Genomic DNA, 17,726 nt, shown 5'->3' with positions numbered 1-17,726 from the left:
TTAAGGGCCTCTAAATTCCTTAAAATTAAATTTAAACATTTCATTGGACCCCTCCAAAACCAAAAATTTAATATCTTCAAAACTAGTTATGATCTTGCAACGTAAGTTTACCAGAATGCTTATTTAGCCAACCAAAATCTTTGGGGAGAATTTTGCACCATTTTGTGCTCAAATGAAAACTTACTATAAATAGTAACCTCATGTAAATTCAAGGTTGAGACACCATTTTATCAACAAATATCCCACTTGTCGAACACCTTGCAAGAGCTAAGGGAGTATCAACACAATGAATCAATTGCTAGGGGCCATAAGGTCCATAGATTCCAAACACCATCTAAACTTCTCTATGCTCATAGCCCTAGTTAAAGAATCTGCTACATTGATCATAATTTCTACCTTAACTAGCTTCACCCTGCAATCTTCGACCATATCTCTGACAAAATGATACTGAACATCAATGAGCTTGGTCCGGGCATGAAATGTCGGGTTCCTAGCTAGGTAGATCGCACTCCGACTGTCACAATAAATTGTCATGGCTCCTTGTTTTATTCCAATGTCTAAACACACTCTCTTAAGCCAAATGGCTTCTTTACAAGCATGAGTAGCTGCCATATACTTTGCTTCAATAGTAGAAAAAGAAACCACAACCCATCACTTACTCATTCAACTAATTGCACCACCAAACAAATTAAACACATAAGCACTAGTGGATCTTCTGCTATCAATATCACTTGCCCAGTATGAATCCGCATAACCATGAATATCAAGGGAAATCACGTCTCCAAATGAATTACCATGATAACACAAAGAATACTCTGAGGTTCCCTTCAAATATCTGAAGACTCTTTTGACTGCATCCCAATGAACTATACTATGATAAGACATATTTCTGGACAAAACTCCCACTGCTTGGGCAATGTTTGGTCTAGTACATACCATAGCATACATCAAACTTCCAACTGCACTGTGGTAAGGCATTTTGGTCACATCTTCCATCTCTGATGGGGATGTAGGACAACCTGTAGCAGATAATTTTGTTTCAACTATAAAAGGAACACACAATGGTCTACAATCCTGCATGTTGAACCTCTATAACACTGAATTCACATACTTACTCTGGCCTAGCCATAACTTTTTTGTTCACTCCATCTCTTCTAATTTCCATCCCAAGAATGTGTTTTGTTGTACCAAGATCTTTCATTTCAAATTTAGCACCAAGCTGAGACTTTAGTTCTGAAATCATACCTTTCCCTTTACCAATTAATAACATATCATCAACATATAATGCAATATACAGGAAATGATCACCACCAATTTTATAATAAACACAGTGATCTGATTTAGAATGCTCAAATTCCAAACTCAACACATATGTATCAAATTTCCAGTACCACATCTTAGGACCCCGTTTGAGGTCGTATAGGGATTTCTTTAACTTATAGACCAAATTACTTTTACCTTTCACCACATAGTGCTCCGAATGTGTCATATAAATATCCTCCTCCAAATCACCATGAAGGAAAGCAGTTTTCACATCTATTTTCTCAAATTCTAAATCATAAGCAACAACAATAGAAAGAAAAAATCTAATGGATGTCATTTTGGCAACAGGAGAAAATATCCCACCATAATCAACACCCTCAACCTGAGAGTAGCCTTTTGCAACCAACCTTGATTTATACTTCTCAATGCTTCCATCTGAACCAATCTTTTTCTTGAACACCCATTTGCAACCAAGAGGCTTTCGTCCTTCAGCTAATGTTACAAGATCCCATTTATCATTCATTTTCAAAGATGCCATTTCTTCTTCCATATCAATTTTCCAGCATTCTGCATCTTTCATACCTAATTCCTCTTCTACAGATTTTAGTTCATTCACATTAGTATTCAATGCAAAAATATATCTCCAATCATCCGGTGAATACCTTTCAGGTGGTTGTCTATGTCTTGTAGACCTTTGAATAAGCTGAGTTGGAGGTTCTTCCTCCTTTTCTAAAGATTCAAAGCTAGATGAGCTCTCCTCAACTTCTTGCCTATCTAGGGGTCTCGATTCAACTCTTTCAAGTATAGAAGGAAATTGAATCACATCTTCCTTTTTAGTCTGTTTTGGCTGCAATGTAACAGAATGAGACTTAATTTCTCTAAAAATAACACTTCTACTATGAATTATCTTTTATGCAAGAGGGTCCCAAAGCTTGTATCCTTTCACACCATAGATATACCTTATGAAGATACATTTCATAGCCTTGTTCTCCAACTTTGTTTGATTCTCCTTTGGCACATGTGCATATGCCTTAGAACCAAAACCTTTAAGATGTCTCAATGAAGGCTTGTGACCCGACCATGCTTCCATAGTCATTTTATCATAAAGTGTTGGCATTGTGTTGTTATTGATGTTCACAGGTATGGTCAACCAGTATGCAAGCAGGTAAGTAAGGTATGCTACCGATATGCAGACAAAAAGTATTATCTACCAGTAAGCAAGCAAGGGACAACATAAAGGAACATGATCACTGGTATGCAAGGAGATGTGTAGTTAAATGATATGTATGTCAACCAGAATGCATGAGGAGATTGATGTATAATAGTTGGAGATAGTTGAAGACTATAGACTACTGGTATGCAGGCAGAAATAGTATCAACCGATAAACATGGCTACCGGTATGTAACAAAGTGCAGAAGAGATGACCACAATGACTCACCCTGGATACTTGTTGTGAGTTGGCAAGTTTGATGACTGGGATAATTTGATCCAATCGATAGAATAAAGAAGAGTCTGGATCAAAAGTTAACCGGTCGTAATATGATCAGTAGGGTAAGAAGACTGGTAGTATAGATGGAATACCAATACTATGTGTTTAGTTGGTGACTGAGTCTAAAAAGACACAGTGGACTGAGCCGAGGTAGATACCGACCAAGATGACACATAGGATCCAAGTGGCTAATGTGTAGTGGTCGGTGAAGAGTGTGTCGGTGAGGTAGTTGCCGACTGAGTCTACATTAATTGTCGACTGTGAAAATGATAGATGAGTTGTAGAGGATTGCAGCTCGAATCAGATCGAAGGATGACCCTTGGCATGTTGATCGATGTAAGATATCTTATCATCTTGTCAACCTGGAGAAGAAAACTACTAGATCATTTATGGTGATTGAAAAAAAAAGTTGTGTTTGCCAAATATAGAAAACGTGTATTTGAAGGAAAGATTTGGTGGTGCGGTGTGTCATTGTTGCAAGTTATCAATCTCAAAGATGAGATCCGGTCTGATCTAATATAGTTTGGGGTAGTGAAGAAAACCCTACTATGCCAAGACTTGATTTTCTGATTTATTGGGAAAGCAAAAGTATAAATAAGCAGATCAAAGACCAAGGATGTGGATGCCAGTTGTGAGAAAAGAGTGTGCTTGAGAAGGAAAAGAGATAATAAGTTTGAGAGTTCATCACAAAAGATTGAAGTGATTGAGTATTTGAAGGTAGAACTAGTAAGAGGCTTTAATCAGTAGAGATAGGGAAACTGATGAATTGTCACAGTGTATAATAGTCAAATAAACCGGTAGTGATTGAACTGGTAGGAAAGCATCACAGGAAGTCATGAGAGGAAAAGGCTAACCGGTAAGGGATCAAAGACAGTGAATTGATAACCGGTAGTAAAAGAAATGGTGAGATATAGAAGAATTGTAACCGGTAGAGAGAAGTTGAGTAGGTGTTACAAAACTCATTTGTAACAAGGCACTATCATTGTAATAAGTTTTTATCTTATTGTATATCACTGAGTTGGTCCTCGGTGTAGGGTTGGTGCTCCTTGGGTTGGTGCCCTAAATATTTTTAATACTATTATTTTATTGTGAGGCTAGATTGGAGCAGTAGACTCCAGCAGCAATTCTCACTGATGTTTTTCCCACATTGGTTTTTCCTCGTACATCTGGTGTTGTGTGATGCATTCTTTGTGTGTGATTGTTGATTAGTGATATTCTTACTTTACCAATTGCACACACATAGTTGGAAATTGTTTAATATCACTGATTCACCCCCCCTCTTAGTGACATATTATGTTCTAAAATTGGTATCAGAGCCTTAGGTTCCCTATTGGTTAAAGCTTTCACTAGCCTGGGTTGATTTTGGTATAAGAACACAATGATAAGAAATGAATCCTCCTCCTCCAAAGCCCCCATGTTTGATGAAACCAACTATGCCTTTTAGAGTAGAAGAATGGAAACCTATCTATCCTCCATAGGTTTTGATGTTTGGATGCCTATAAAGAATGGGTCTACTGCCCCCAATGTTCCTCCTACGGATCTGGATGCTAAGAAGGAGTATGAAAACAATGCAAAGGATAAACACGCTATTCTTAGCGGACTGTCTGATAATGAGTTTGTTAAGCTTATGCACTGCTCATCTACCAAGGAGATGAGATAAATTACAAAGATTATTTGAAGGAGATGTCAAGGTCAAGGAGGCCAAGATGCAAACACTAAGAGGCCATCTTGAAGGCTTGAAGATGAAAGATGAAGAAAAGATTGCAGATTACCTTTAAAGAGTTGATGAAACTATGAATACCATCAAAAGACTTGGAGAGGATATAGTAGATGAAGTTATTGTCAAAAAGGTACTTAGATCACTCACATCTAAGTATGATACAAAGGTCTTTGATATAGAGGAAGCCAAGGATCTGAAAATATTTTCAATGGATGAGTTATTTGGCTCCCTAATTGCTTATGAGATGATGATAACTGGTGAAGGAACTTCAAGGAAAGAGATTGCTTTCAACTCCATCAAAAAGGGCAAGAAATAAATTGATCATGGTGAATCCGGTGAAGACTCAGATATAGAGGTGGCAAACTTTGTGAGGAAGATTAAAAGAGGATTCGGTAAGTATAAAGGCACTAGTACATTCGGGGCTAATTTCTGATGGCCTATCATCAAAATTTTTACTGCTTTTCATCGGACTATCGACAAATGAAGCTGTCAAAAACTCATCGCCGGACTTCCCGACGATGCCATTTAACGCTGGAATTTCGACGACATCATGAACTCTTTTGATTGTGGCCATGATTGCTCCTTTGGTAAAAAATGTTGTTGGATGGACATCAGAATTCCGATGCTTCCCCATGAATATGCATCGACGACCGTCTGACAAGGAAGTGTCATCGGATATACAACATCCTTGTTGAATGTTTCTTAGTTGGCATCAAAATTCTGATGGATACTAGAAAATTTGCACCGACGAGAATGTTGTTGGTCCGATGGTTGGGTAGTCGATGCAAACTTTAGTTGGCATCAGAATTCCGATGGCTATTGATTATTCTGTACTATGACTACAGCAGGGGGTAAGAGACCGGTCAATTTGATTATTTCTTATTGTGACTGCAGTAGGGTAAGGCAGGTAGTATCAGTTAGGTGTTTACTTAATGTAGTTTGACTTACTAGGGTGGAGGTGTTTTCCACAGTCTAGATCCTCCCGAATACTAGTGTATCAAGTTGGAGGGTGGGTGTTGTCTACAGTCTATTTTAGGTGGTGTCCTCATCGATCTACGCATACCTTTGTTGGGGCAGCCAGGAGTTCTATTCAAATATATATATACGATTACCAACTATCTCTATACATACACCATCTCTCTAAAGTATATCCAGGAGTGGTTCTCCTTATCTAGATGTAAAGAACACCTCATTGATATCTACAACAAATGGTATTCTATCCCCACCAGCTACCAATAGGGGGCATAGGTTTCAAGCTAATATGAGGGGTACTTGTTTCAAGCTAATATGAGGTGCACCATGGTTGAGATGGTCCAACTCCTAAGAAGACTATATGAACCACTGAGTACTGGTAAACCTATTAAAAATGGGATCAAAGGGAGTAGCTCTGGTGCTAATAGGGAATTAGCTAACCCAAATACAAGAGCCTTTAAAGCCAATTTTATAGAAAGGGAAGGGACAACACCAATGGAAGAAGAGCAACCCAATCAGGGAGATGAAATGACAAGACTTCATGATAAATACATTGCCCTAAGTGTTGGCATATGAAGAGACACCTCCTTTACAAAATAGTATGAGATGAAGACAAGGAATTGGCATAGGAGGACAAGATGTGATGAGCAGCCCCAAAAGGACATTCAACATTTCTTTAGAAAGATCACCATTCCCACCTTTACTGTAACCGATAGCTCTTCAGCAAGAGCTTGGTTGCAAAAATTGGAAACGCATGTTTCCTTTTGAATCCTAAGTTTGAAGAAGAGGCCATCAATTTTTCTGACTTGCATCTTGAGGGGATGACTCACAAATGGCGGTATCATTGCATGATGGCCCAAGGGAAAGATTCAATCACTACCTTAGAATATTTCAGCGAGACATTGATAAAGCGATTCAATAGAAAGGATAGATAAATTCATTTCAAAAAGCTAGCACAACTAAATAAAGAGGGCATAGATAAATAGAGAATACATAAGATTTTGAAGGAGTGGTGAGACTAAACCAAACTTAGAAATGCAAAACCTAAGGGCTAGACCTAGTGTCTCGGGGGCTCATCACAGATGGCCTTGCCTATGTGAAGGTGCAGAGACTTCATAGTTCTTGAAACTATTTAAAACCCATCTAACATGATGGTATATAAAGGAGTGGGTATGCAACCCTTTCTAGGGTCCCTTTACCCTCGACAATTTTCTCGTTGGCTGCCACCCACTTAGGTGAAACAAAGATGATGAAAAGGTCCATGTATAACCCATAAACCAATGTTGATTGTAAAATAGTGATAAAAGTAAAACCATTCTATATGCTTCATCAATGGATTATCTCTACCACACTTATGTGATCTCCCAAGAGTTATAAACACAATTTTGATTCTTATAACTCTCATGATAAGAATGACTCTTAAATCATATAATTTTCAAGTGATATAAAGTACATGATTATGCTCATATCTATAAAACATGATCATTAACCAATAATAGTTACCCCCTAATGAATACCCCACTCAATTTGCATCATGGCATCATATAATAATATTGATAATCAAAACAAGATCAATATAATATACCTAAATTTGACATCATTTCAATCATATAGTAGGAAGCAATGGTCCTAAAACCATCATAATAAATCAACATATGACATTACGAATCTGCTACTTAGGAACCTCAAGAAGAATGAGAATTATTAAGGATCTCAAACTTGGAATCTTTGAATATGGACCTGACGGCTCCAAAGTCCTCTTTTGTTTGAAATATTTGAATATGGACCTGAATGCTACACTAACACCAGATGAAACTCTCAATGTACCCACCTCAAAAACTCATAGCTACTGTCACCTCATGAATTGTTACGATTGCAAGATAAGCATATGATGGGTTTGTTAAAAAGGCTTTAGAATCTTTCAAGAAAATGTGATTGGCATGGTGAAACCCTTGTGAGAAAAAAACCACACCAAAGAGAACAATGCTTGTGTTATTCCTTCAAATGGGTTACACGAATACTTCTCTCTAAATTCCTCTAGCACTTTATTACTGCTACAACCTAAAAAACAACTTGTCTAACCTCCTAGACCAAGCTCCAAAATAAATAAAGGTGAAAACATGGGATGGTTTTGCAAAACATTTTACAAGCCCAATTTCACATCTCACCAATGCAAAAGGTATGCATTTTGATTTCATAGTATAGAATGGTTTCTAAACTTGTTTGTTATGTTTGTCACTTGAGGATAGGCCAATGGGGAGATTGTTAAATATATTTGTTGAAGGGTTTGGGGGAACTCTATGAATCATTGAACACTTTCTTATCAATAATGAGATTTGTGGTTTTTTTTCTTTATTGAAAGGTAGAAATATTTATATCTTCTCTCATTAAAACTTCCAAAAAACATCTGTTTTTGCTAATTCACATGGTTTGATGGTGCAGGAGCACCCTAGGGACCTAGGTTTGGCCAAAATGGTCAAAATTTGAGATTTTTTTTTTGTATGTTATTTCATGTAAATAAGGCCATTTGAGGCCATTATGATGTATTTGGACCTAATTGGGAAAGTTTGAGGTCCATTGGGCAAAAATTGTAAAAAGTTGTCATTATTGTCATGACAACTTTTTAAAATTTGGTTGGGAGGTTGTTTTTTGGCGGTTTGAGATTGTAACCCACTTGGATGGGTATAAACAAGCCTTTGTTACACCACCCAAGTTTTTCTTGTTGAATTTTGAAAGATTTACTAAATAAAGTTGGAGATTTTTGTTCATACAAAAATGTTTCAGTCTGATTCTCATTATTTTTAAATTGTGAAATTCATTATATTTTCATTAGAAGTCGATTGGATATGGTAGAGAAGTGAATTTCCTTCATTTTGTCTTTTGTAACATTGAGACCCATTGAAATTTGAAGAAGATATCACTATTTTTCCAGAAACTATCAAAACCCTCACTAGGGTTTCCAATGAGTGGGAAAAAATGTATTTTTGGCCTTTTCACTATTTAAAACTCACACCACTAGTTGGAAAGGCTCTTGTAAATATGTATTTTCATTTCTCTTTCTTGCAGGTCTCCAAAACCTTTGAGACACATGCTAGATTTGATTGATTGGTCCGATAGAATCATGTATCGAACCTTTGGGATAGAAACATAGAGAAAGTGAAATATAAGATAGGTGAGAGTGAAGTGCCTTGGATGGAATGTTGGAAGAGATGTGTAGGACCCCTGCACACCCCATAGAAGCATTTAGAAGCCATTAAAAAGTGCCATATAACAAATATTAATGATTGTCCTAAGGGTACCAATTATGACAATCACAATTTTACCAGTGATACTACCTACTCAAACAAGTTGTGTTTGGAAACCCCAGGTGTGGATATGTAATGGTAATGAAATGTCCTAAGAGTAGCCCTTACACCAGTATGCACAAAACTTGGTGTCACAACGGTGTTGGTGTGGCCTTGGGCCAATGGTGATTGACTGTTACAATTAGGACAATGATCTCAAACAAAATTTATGGTGTTTATAACTCTAATGTCCCAATCTACTTGTATATATTTTCACAAAACAGTGAACAACCCAACCATAGCTATTAATAATATTTCCCCATAAAATGCATGCAAAATGTATCATCATTGATAGGATAACTGACTTGCATTTAGTAAGAGACCTCAATGAGTGGATTTTCATGCTGAAAAGAGTACTTGCAATAAAGATATTGAAATCAATAAGACATTATACATTCAAAAATCCACAAGGGATCTAATATTTATGAATGAAATTGCAAATCAATCTAAGTTACATGTTTGATATCTTACTTATATCATGGCAACATAAAATGTATATATGCACTCAACATACCTCTTTGCTTGTTTATTTGAGAATGTTGCTAGGAATTAATAGGTGAATGATACATTGATCTACACATGAATCACTTGTACTTTCCTAATACTTTCATTCCTTGTTCAAGGTCGTGTACCCCCTAACACTTGAAGATTGTTTACACCCTCTTGATTACTTGAAGTTTATGCTCAAATCACACTAAATCACAATAGTTAGTAGAAAATAGTGACCATGTATCTTTTGTTATGTGCTTGCCTTATGTGCGTGAATGTGCTTTATATGTCTGCTTAGATTATCTTGATCTCTGTTATTAATGTCATAATTATTTAGTGGGTTCAAGTTTTTATTTCCACTGATTCACCCCCCTCCCTCTTAGTGGTCCATTTGTGTTCCTTAAATTGGTATAAGAGCCCTAGGTTCCCTATTAGATAAGCTTTCTCTAGCTTGGGTAGATTCCAGTTTGTGAACACAATGGCTAACAATGGGTATTCCCCTGCTAATGTACCAATGTTCGATGGCACCAACTATGTCCTTTGGAGCTTAAGAATGGAAACCTATTTATCTGCCTTAGGTTATGATATATAGATGTCTGTTAAGAATGGTTATACTATCTCTACTAATCCTTCTACTAATATTGATGCTAAAAGGAAATATGAGTGCAATGTTGAAGCCAAGAATGATATTCTTAGCGGGTTTCTTGGTACAGAGTCTTTGAAAGTTAAGATCTTTAAGTTTGCAAATGATACATGGGACAAGTTGAAGAACATATATGGAAAAGTGCCCAATACTATTGAATCAAATTTTGGAAGGAATAAAAAGAAAGGATCTAGTAAATGTATAGATGATGAATGTGGATTAGATAGAAGTTGCAGTAAAGATAAAAAGAAAACTCAGCTATTCATGGCTCAAGAGGTCCAAAATAAGGAGAAAACATCAAGGTGTGATAGAGGATCTCAATTCAAAAATCAAAACTTATTTAACAGTGATGAAGAAGATGAAGATGATGTTGAAGTAGATCTTGAAGGAGAATTAATTTTTTCTCTTGAAGAAATTAAAAGACTAAAGAAAGAGCACACCAAATACAAGAACTCAGCCATAGAGGAACAAAATCGGTTGAACAAGACCCTTGAGGAATCTAATCAGAATATTATTGCTTTAACAACCTAGTTAGAGGAAGCTAAGAAGATGAGTGAAGTAATAAAATCAAAATTGGAAGCCAAAGAAAAGGAATGTCAAAAATTAGAAGAAGCTATGAATCTTAGGAAAGAGCTTGAGAAGTGCAAGGATAATCTAAAGCTAAGGCTAAAATGTAAAAGAAACACAAATGCATTAGATGATATGTTGAAGAGACAAAGATAGTTAGAGGATTCTACAGGCTTAGGATATGAGGTTGGGCAATGTTCTACCAATGGGGAGTCATAAAAAAAGGGACATAAACTTTGTATCTTCAACCATGAATGCTCATGAGAAGACCTTGAAGGTTAGCAATGGTCCAAGAAAGAAAATGGACCTAAATACTACTACTGATATACTAAAGAAACATGTTGTTGCTTCAAAGAAGGAGAATATTGTTACTGCTATAGGGAGTAAGAATGTTGATCCAAAAGCCAAGGCCAAGATGATTGATGATGGTTCCACCAAAGTCAAAAACATAAGGAAGATGTATAGTGCTGCTCTCAAGACTGAGAATAAGAAGAAATCAGAAGAAAACACTTCTACAAATGAAAATCTTGAGATCAACTACAGAAAAGGAAGATATGGAGCAAACAGGCTCACAAGATCTCCACTAGTTTGACAAAATCATTCTGAAAGGTACAATCCTTCCTTATCTAGTTACTATTATTCATGCGAATGATATGAACATAAGGCAAGTAAATATAGAAAAAGGTCAAAGAAGGGTCAAGTCGCATTCTCTGGAAATAGAAATGTAGTTTGTCATAAATGTAATGCATGTGGACATAAATTTCAAATCGTAGACTTATGAGTAGACCAGCTCCAAGATATGAAAGAAAGAATGTTTTTGTTGTCCTAAGTAATATGAATGCGATATGTTATAGCTGCAATAATATTGGTCATAAGAGCTATGAATGTAGAAGAAAAATATTTCAGTCAAGTGGTAGCCCCTCTACTTCCTCTTTCAACAAAAATGTAAAATGTAACAACTATGATCATCAGGGAAGAGAATGTAGAACTTATGTAAGACATGAATATGCAAGGAACAAAAATAGAAGTGTCCCTGAATTATCAAGAAATTCTTTTATTCCTTTGGTTTCTTACAAAAATGTGGATTGGAGAAGAAAATCTTATCTGCCAAATAGAGACTACTCCATTCCTCAATTAATTGATGCTAATACAATGTGTTATTCTTGTCATAATTTTGTGCATAAAGAATAGTATTGTAGAAGTACTCTATTGAAATCATTTAGAAGCAACAAGAAGGCAAGCACCTTGATCAGGCAAAACAAAGAGTCTATGAAAGTTTGGAGAAATAAACTCAACCTAGGAAATGAAAAAGGTAAGAATGAAGATTCAATGAGCCAACATTGTGCACCCCATGCACATGTGAAATCCCCTTGATCTTAAAGAGAAACAAAAACTGAGGGGGAGTTGAAACACGAGTATATCTTTGACCCCCAATTTCTAGAAACAATAAGTGTAAAAATAATTCAAAGAGACGGGAACTAGTGATAGGGAAGCTGATAAGTATGAAGATTGTTTATGTATATTTTAGTTGATGTTGAGCTAGTTAATAATAATTATATATTTGATGTAGTTGCTTGAGATGCAGAAGTTTATGCCTTGGCAACAATTAAGGCCTGACATTGTTGGCATATAGTTATAGTTTAATGTGAAAAGGAATTTGATTGTAGTTGCATAATTGTTTATATAAGGCAGTGTACAACTGCATGTGCTGAAAAAAATTTGCAAACATTTCACATTGCAAAAATGATCTATGTTGAGTGATTGCAGAACACTCATTGAAAATAAGAAAAGAAAATGTATATTAAAGCTTAAAGGAAAATGGACATGGGCAATAGTTGTTTGTATGAAATAATTTATGTTGTGATATTTACTTGCAAGGACAAGGACTACAAGTAGTTGTTTTGTAGCAGCAAGACATTAAGGACATAAAGAAAAAAATCAAAAGAAAGTGTGAGCATGTGTGAATCTAAAGAAATGAAATGCTATGTGAAAGATGAGAAAATGAATAAAATGCAAAATCCATAGAGTTTATAAAGTGTAGAATAATGTTTCTAGTGAGTGTATGAACACTAAGGAAGATTGTAAATAGGGCGATTAAGTGAATTGACAGTGGAGGTAGAAAAGAGATAACCCAGAGCCAAAAACAAAAAGAAGAAGAACAAAGAAGAGAAGTTGAGAGTACGTGTATAACATGATATGTAATGTGAAAGAGAAGATGGAAGAGAATAGAGGACAAACTAGGAAGAGTGTTGATTGGTTTAACGCATGAAAGAATAATTGTAGTAGATGGGGAATCAAAGAGAAAATTTGTTCAGAACCAGTATAAGCCAAATGTGTGATGAAAGTTGTAGGTTTGAATTCAATCATGATACACACATTGGATCATTGGAAAAGAAGCCTATGTTTCAGAGGGAGCTTTTAGCTTCAAATTATACCTCCCTGAACAGGTTTGTGCACTCCAAGGGAGATGGAGCATAAAGATTATGGTTTTTCAAAGGGAGTTAATAGAGTTTGCAGAAAAATAACTAGTACTGCAAATATGCAGTGAACAAGGGAGAAGATATAAGTGGTCTTTGCATGATAAACATGAAATTCTAAGCTCTCTAAAGAGAAGATAAGGTAGTCTACCTCCATGATTTATCGGTGTGGTTCTAAAGGTGAGACTATTGGTCAAAAAGGGGTTAGAAAAGTGATATCAATTGTTACAGATGTGTAGGCATAGGAGGAGAAGTGAAATTAGTATACAAAGCGATGGGTTATCTCCCATAGGTATAGTGCAGTTGTCATAGGGGGAGTGACACATGTTTCCAACTGAGTGAAGAAGATCAAAGAAGGAGAAGATGTGTGGTTGATAGTTGGTTGCCCTTTGTTGTTGTTGTCAAAGGGGGAGAAGATGAGCGTGGTTGACATCAATGCCAAAGGGGGAGATTGTTGGCATTTGATTGTCATTGATGTCAACAGTTGAGAAGATACACTAGATAAAGATGCAGGAGGATGAGTGCCCTAGAGGAAGATCAAATTGGTTGAGATGGTGTTGTATCAGACTGGAAAGTTGAGCAGATTGGATTGTATGTGTGCAAGTTGTACAAGCATGGAGCTAGCAAGGACATTTAATCTAAGGCCACAAAGAAGACAAAGAATACAATTGGAAGTTTTCTTGGTCTTGCAATTGGACAAAGAAGACATAAGTCATCGAGTGGTGAAGGCATTGGGAAAACAGGTCTAACTTAGAAAACGTGTTGTTGCAGTAATGCATAACACATAATGTTAGTCACACATTGCTATAGGGATAGCATAACATACCATGTTATTGCTATCACTTTTTTGTGGTCAACTCTCTGCATTGACCAAAGGTAGCTGCAAAACTACGAAAGAAGATAAGAGATGTGTATAACACTTAGAGGGAATTATAGTTGTTTCATGGGTCAACAGTTTGTGTTGACCAAAGTGGTTGTGAAATTGTGACAAGCACATAACACGTAGGTAATGTTATCGCTATTTCATAGTCAACTCTCTGTGTTGACCAAAGGAAGTTGTGATACTAAAAAAGTGCATTACATGCATAGAATGTTATCTCTATTTCATAGTCAACTCTTTGTATTGACCAAAGGGAGATGGGATACTACAATAAGTGCATAACACATAGTTTTGTTGTTTCATGGGTCAACTCTTTGCATTGACCAAGGGTCTTGTGAAATTGTGAAAGCACATAACATGTAGTGTTAGTCAGTCTGCGGGACACACTATCTTAGTGCCGCTCGTGAATCCAATATGGATTTCTTCTACATGTTGACCTTTTGTGAGAAAAGGGGTATGTTGATGGGTCCCACCATGTGGTTGAGCAACATATGAATTCTATGTGGATAAAATATTTGACTGGTCTATGAAGCTAAGAGCACCATATCAAAAGGAGATTTTTTGGTCATAACAGCAAACAAGAAATGGTGTAAATAATAAATAGAGCAATAGTTGAAAATATATTTTTGAAATGGGGGTTGGGTGCAAAGTAAAACCAGACTACAAATATTGTTGGGTAAATAAGGAAGGTAGTATTTAATGTGGATTGCTGCCAATCTAAAGAAGAGAAAAGATCATTTAGGGGATCAAGAAGATTATTTTTTGAATTTCCTTTTGGCAAAAAGATTTGTGTATGGTCAAGATAGAAGGTAGTCAAAAGGAAGGTGACATTTGATTTGGATGGCTACATACTGGGGAGAAGAGACAAGAAATATCATTTTAATGGTTGGAACCATTTTTAATAATATCTATTCAGAGGAAAAATATAAGCTCTATGTAGAGTACCACTAAGTACAATTAGTGGAGGTGAGTGAAAAAAATAGGTGGATGAGTAAGGGGGAGTTGTAGGCATGTAGGAAAAGAAGCTATGCAAAAATAGAGGATAGAGAACAGAGAAGAAAAAGGAGGTCATAGAGAAGTTGTTTTAGTGGGTGTGCATAACATGATGCCAATGCAAGGATAACACTGCAAAAAAAATCATGCAAAATGATTAGAAGATGAGGAGGAGATAAGAGGCAGCTAAAAGAAAAAGAAGAGTGCAAAAGAAGTAGAGGACTAAGAATGCAGAGAAAAGGAGGTAACAAAGTACAACAAAGAGGCAAAGAAGATATAAAACAAGGTACACAGAAGAAAATCTAGAAAATCAGCACAACATAGTGGCCAATGGAGGAGAAGGTGTTGTTTTAAGGAGGTGTGTGTGTGTGTGTGTGATTTGAACACAATAGAATAGGGAAGAAAGAAAAAATAGAGGAAGCACAAATAATAGATGGCTGCTCAAAGTGTATGGAAAACTCAAAAAGAAACCCACATAGAGTGAGAAACATAAAACATAATGCACACCAAGTGAAGCAGAGAGAGATGATAGAGGAATAGGACTTCAAAGTAGAGAGTGCAAACCTTAAAGTAGAGAGAGAAGAGAATGGAAGTGAAGAGCTAAGATCAAAGAGCAGTGAGCTAAGACAGAGAAAACAAATGGTTATATACATAGAATATGGCAAACAAAGAGGAGCGATCAGAGAATAAATGAGAGAGCTAGTTGTAGAGAGAAGAGAGGACAAAGAGAAAAGGAAAAAGATTGAAAACAAAGATCAGAGAGTAGAGTTAAGTCAATCACAAGTGTAGATAACAAAGTGAGTTACAAAACATCATTTGTAACAAGGATTTTAATTGTAACTGAATTTTTACTTATTGTAATCTTCTGAGTTCGTGCTCAGATAGGGGGTTGGTACTCCTTTGGGTTAGTGCCCATTAACTTTAGGGGTTGGTAGTGCTTTGGATTGGTTCCCATAAATGTGTAATCAAGATTTTATTTGTGAGGTTGGATTAGAGCAGTAAACTCTAGCAACATTTCTCACCGAGGTTTCTCCCCATTGTGGGTTTTCCTCGTATATCTTGTGTTTTCCTTGTGTGTGTGAATGTGCTTGATATCTCTTCTTTGGTTATCTTGATCTTTGTTATTAATTTTTTAATTATTTAGTGGGTTCAAGTTTTTATTTCCACTAATTCACCCCCTCTTTGTGGTCCATTTGTGTTCCTTCACAAAGTTTATATTGTTGTCGCTATATCACAAAAGAGTCACAATGTTAAGATGAGTGTGTTGCAATATAATGACATAAGATAAGGTTATCACAATATCACAAAGGATACATAACATTACAACAATGATATTGCGATAATATAGAGTAAAGTCATCGCTAAAGTGTGGGGTGTTGACAGATAAGAAATGTCACCATTGCGATATAGTGATAAAAGAAAAATCATAAATCACAATATCACGAGAAGAAGGACTGCAATAAAAGAAAGTGTTTTAATAATGTGGTGAGCTATTGATATAGTGATAAGTTGATGATTGAGCTCAATTGAAGGTGACATCAATAGGTCATAACTCCATTTTTTGAAAAGGTGGCGGAGTTGTTAAATCCATCAAAATGACACAAATGAATTAAATGAGAGATGACCTTCATAATTTTCCATTAAAAACCAAGTTCTTGTTTGCAAAATTCATTCAAACCTTGGAGATTACACAACGCAAGCTCTGCGATGAAGGGGAAAGGCTCGAGATCACTTGCGAGTCCACAAGTAAGTACTCCATTACCTCTGAGTCTTCTGAAATAGTGAATTCAAGTATAATTCTAGATAAATTTAAAGTAGAGATTTATAAAATGCCTAAGAAGGATGAGGAGTCTAAAACAGGGGAAGGTTCAAAAAAGGGGAAGGGTTTCGAGAAAAAGACCCAGTCATATAACCTTGTTAAGAAGAAAAAGCCACTTAAAAAATCTTTGTTATATTCATTACCAAGGTCAAAAGACACTAGAGCCAAGAATGCTTTTAATGATAGGATGAAAGGTTGTAAGGATGCCATGATTCTCATAGCTGGTAGGGATTTATTTTAGTATTTCTATAGAAACAGAGATGGGAAATCCTAGTGTCGAACCCCTGGACCTTGGACATGGATAAATTAATTGTGCCAAATGTGTTTATTAATATGGAATCAATTCAAGCACTTTCTGAAAACTATCACCTTGTGACTCGGATGGTAAGAATGCCCAATGGAAATCCATTGTTAGTAGTCACAAAGTTAGCCATTATTGATTGTTTCATGGTAAACAAACAAGCTTTGACTAGGGAAGTTTGAGATAGACTACACAAGGTTATAAAATACTTTCAGGAGAGATGAGCTCCCATTCTACCAAAAGAGGGGCGTAAATAATCGGCGTATTGTGATTACAAGCAGTGAACCTTTCCTAGTTGATGAGTTCCTTGTTTATTTCCAAAGGGCATACTTTGATTTATGTCAAATACTAGGAGAGGATACTAGGGAAAAATGCCCATTTCTTTGATGTATATGCAAATGAGGATCCAAAACTCTAAGCTAAATCTTGAATTTTACTTTGCCCTAGAGTTGGAGAAGAAAATTCATACACAACTTGTGACTTGGAAAGAGAAGAAAGGGTGCGACTTTCGTCACTACTCTTTGTTATGTTATTTGATTGTGTACCAAAATAGACAAGCCTTGGGTCAAAATTTGAAGTTGGGAATGGTAGATAACAATGGAAACATAGTGCTTGTACAATTGTGGTGTTATATATGGGACAAGATATGTAGAGACAACAACTACAAATTTTTCCATGGTGCATTTTTTGTTATAATTTTTCATTCCTTGAATCACCAAGTTGAAAGGTTATCATTATAGATGAGAAAGTTGATAAGGCCATTGGTCA

The sequence above is a fragment of the Cryptomeria japonica genome, chromosome 4 (genome assembly GCF_030272615.1).
Source record: "Cryptomeria japonica chromosome 4, Sugi_1.0, whole genome shotgun sequence".
Taxonomy (NCBI): domain Eukaryota; kingdom Viridiplantae; phylum Streptophyta; class Pinopsida; order Cupressales; family Cupressaceae; genus Cryptomeria; species Cryptomeria japonica.
Note: the sequence above shows the minus strand (reverse complement) of the source record.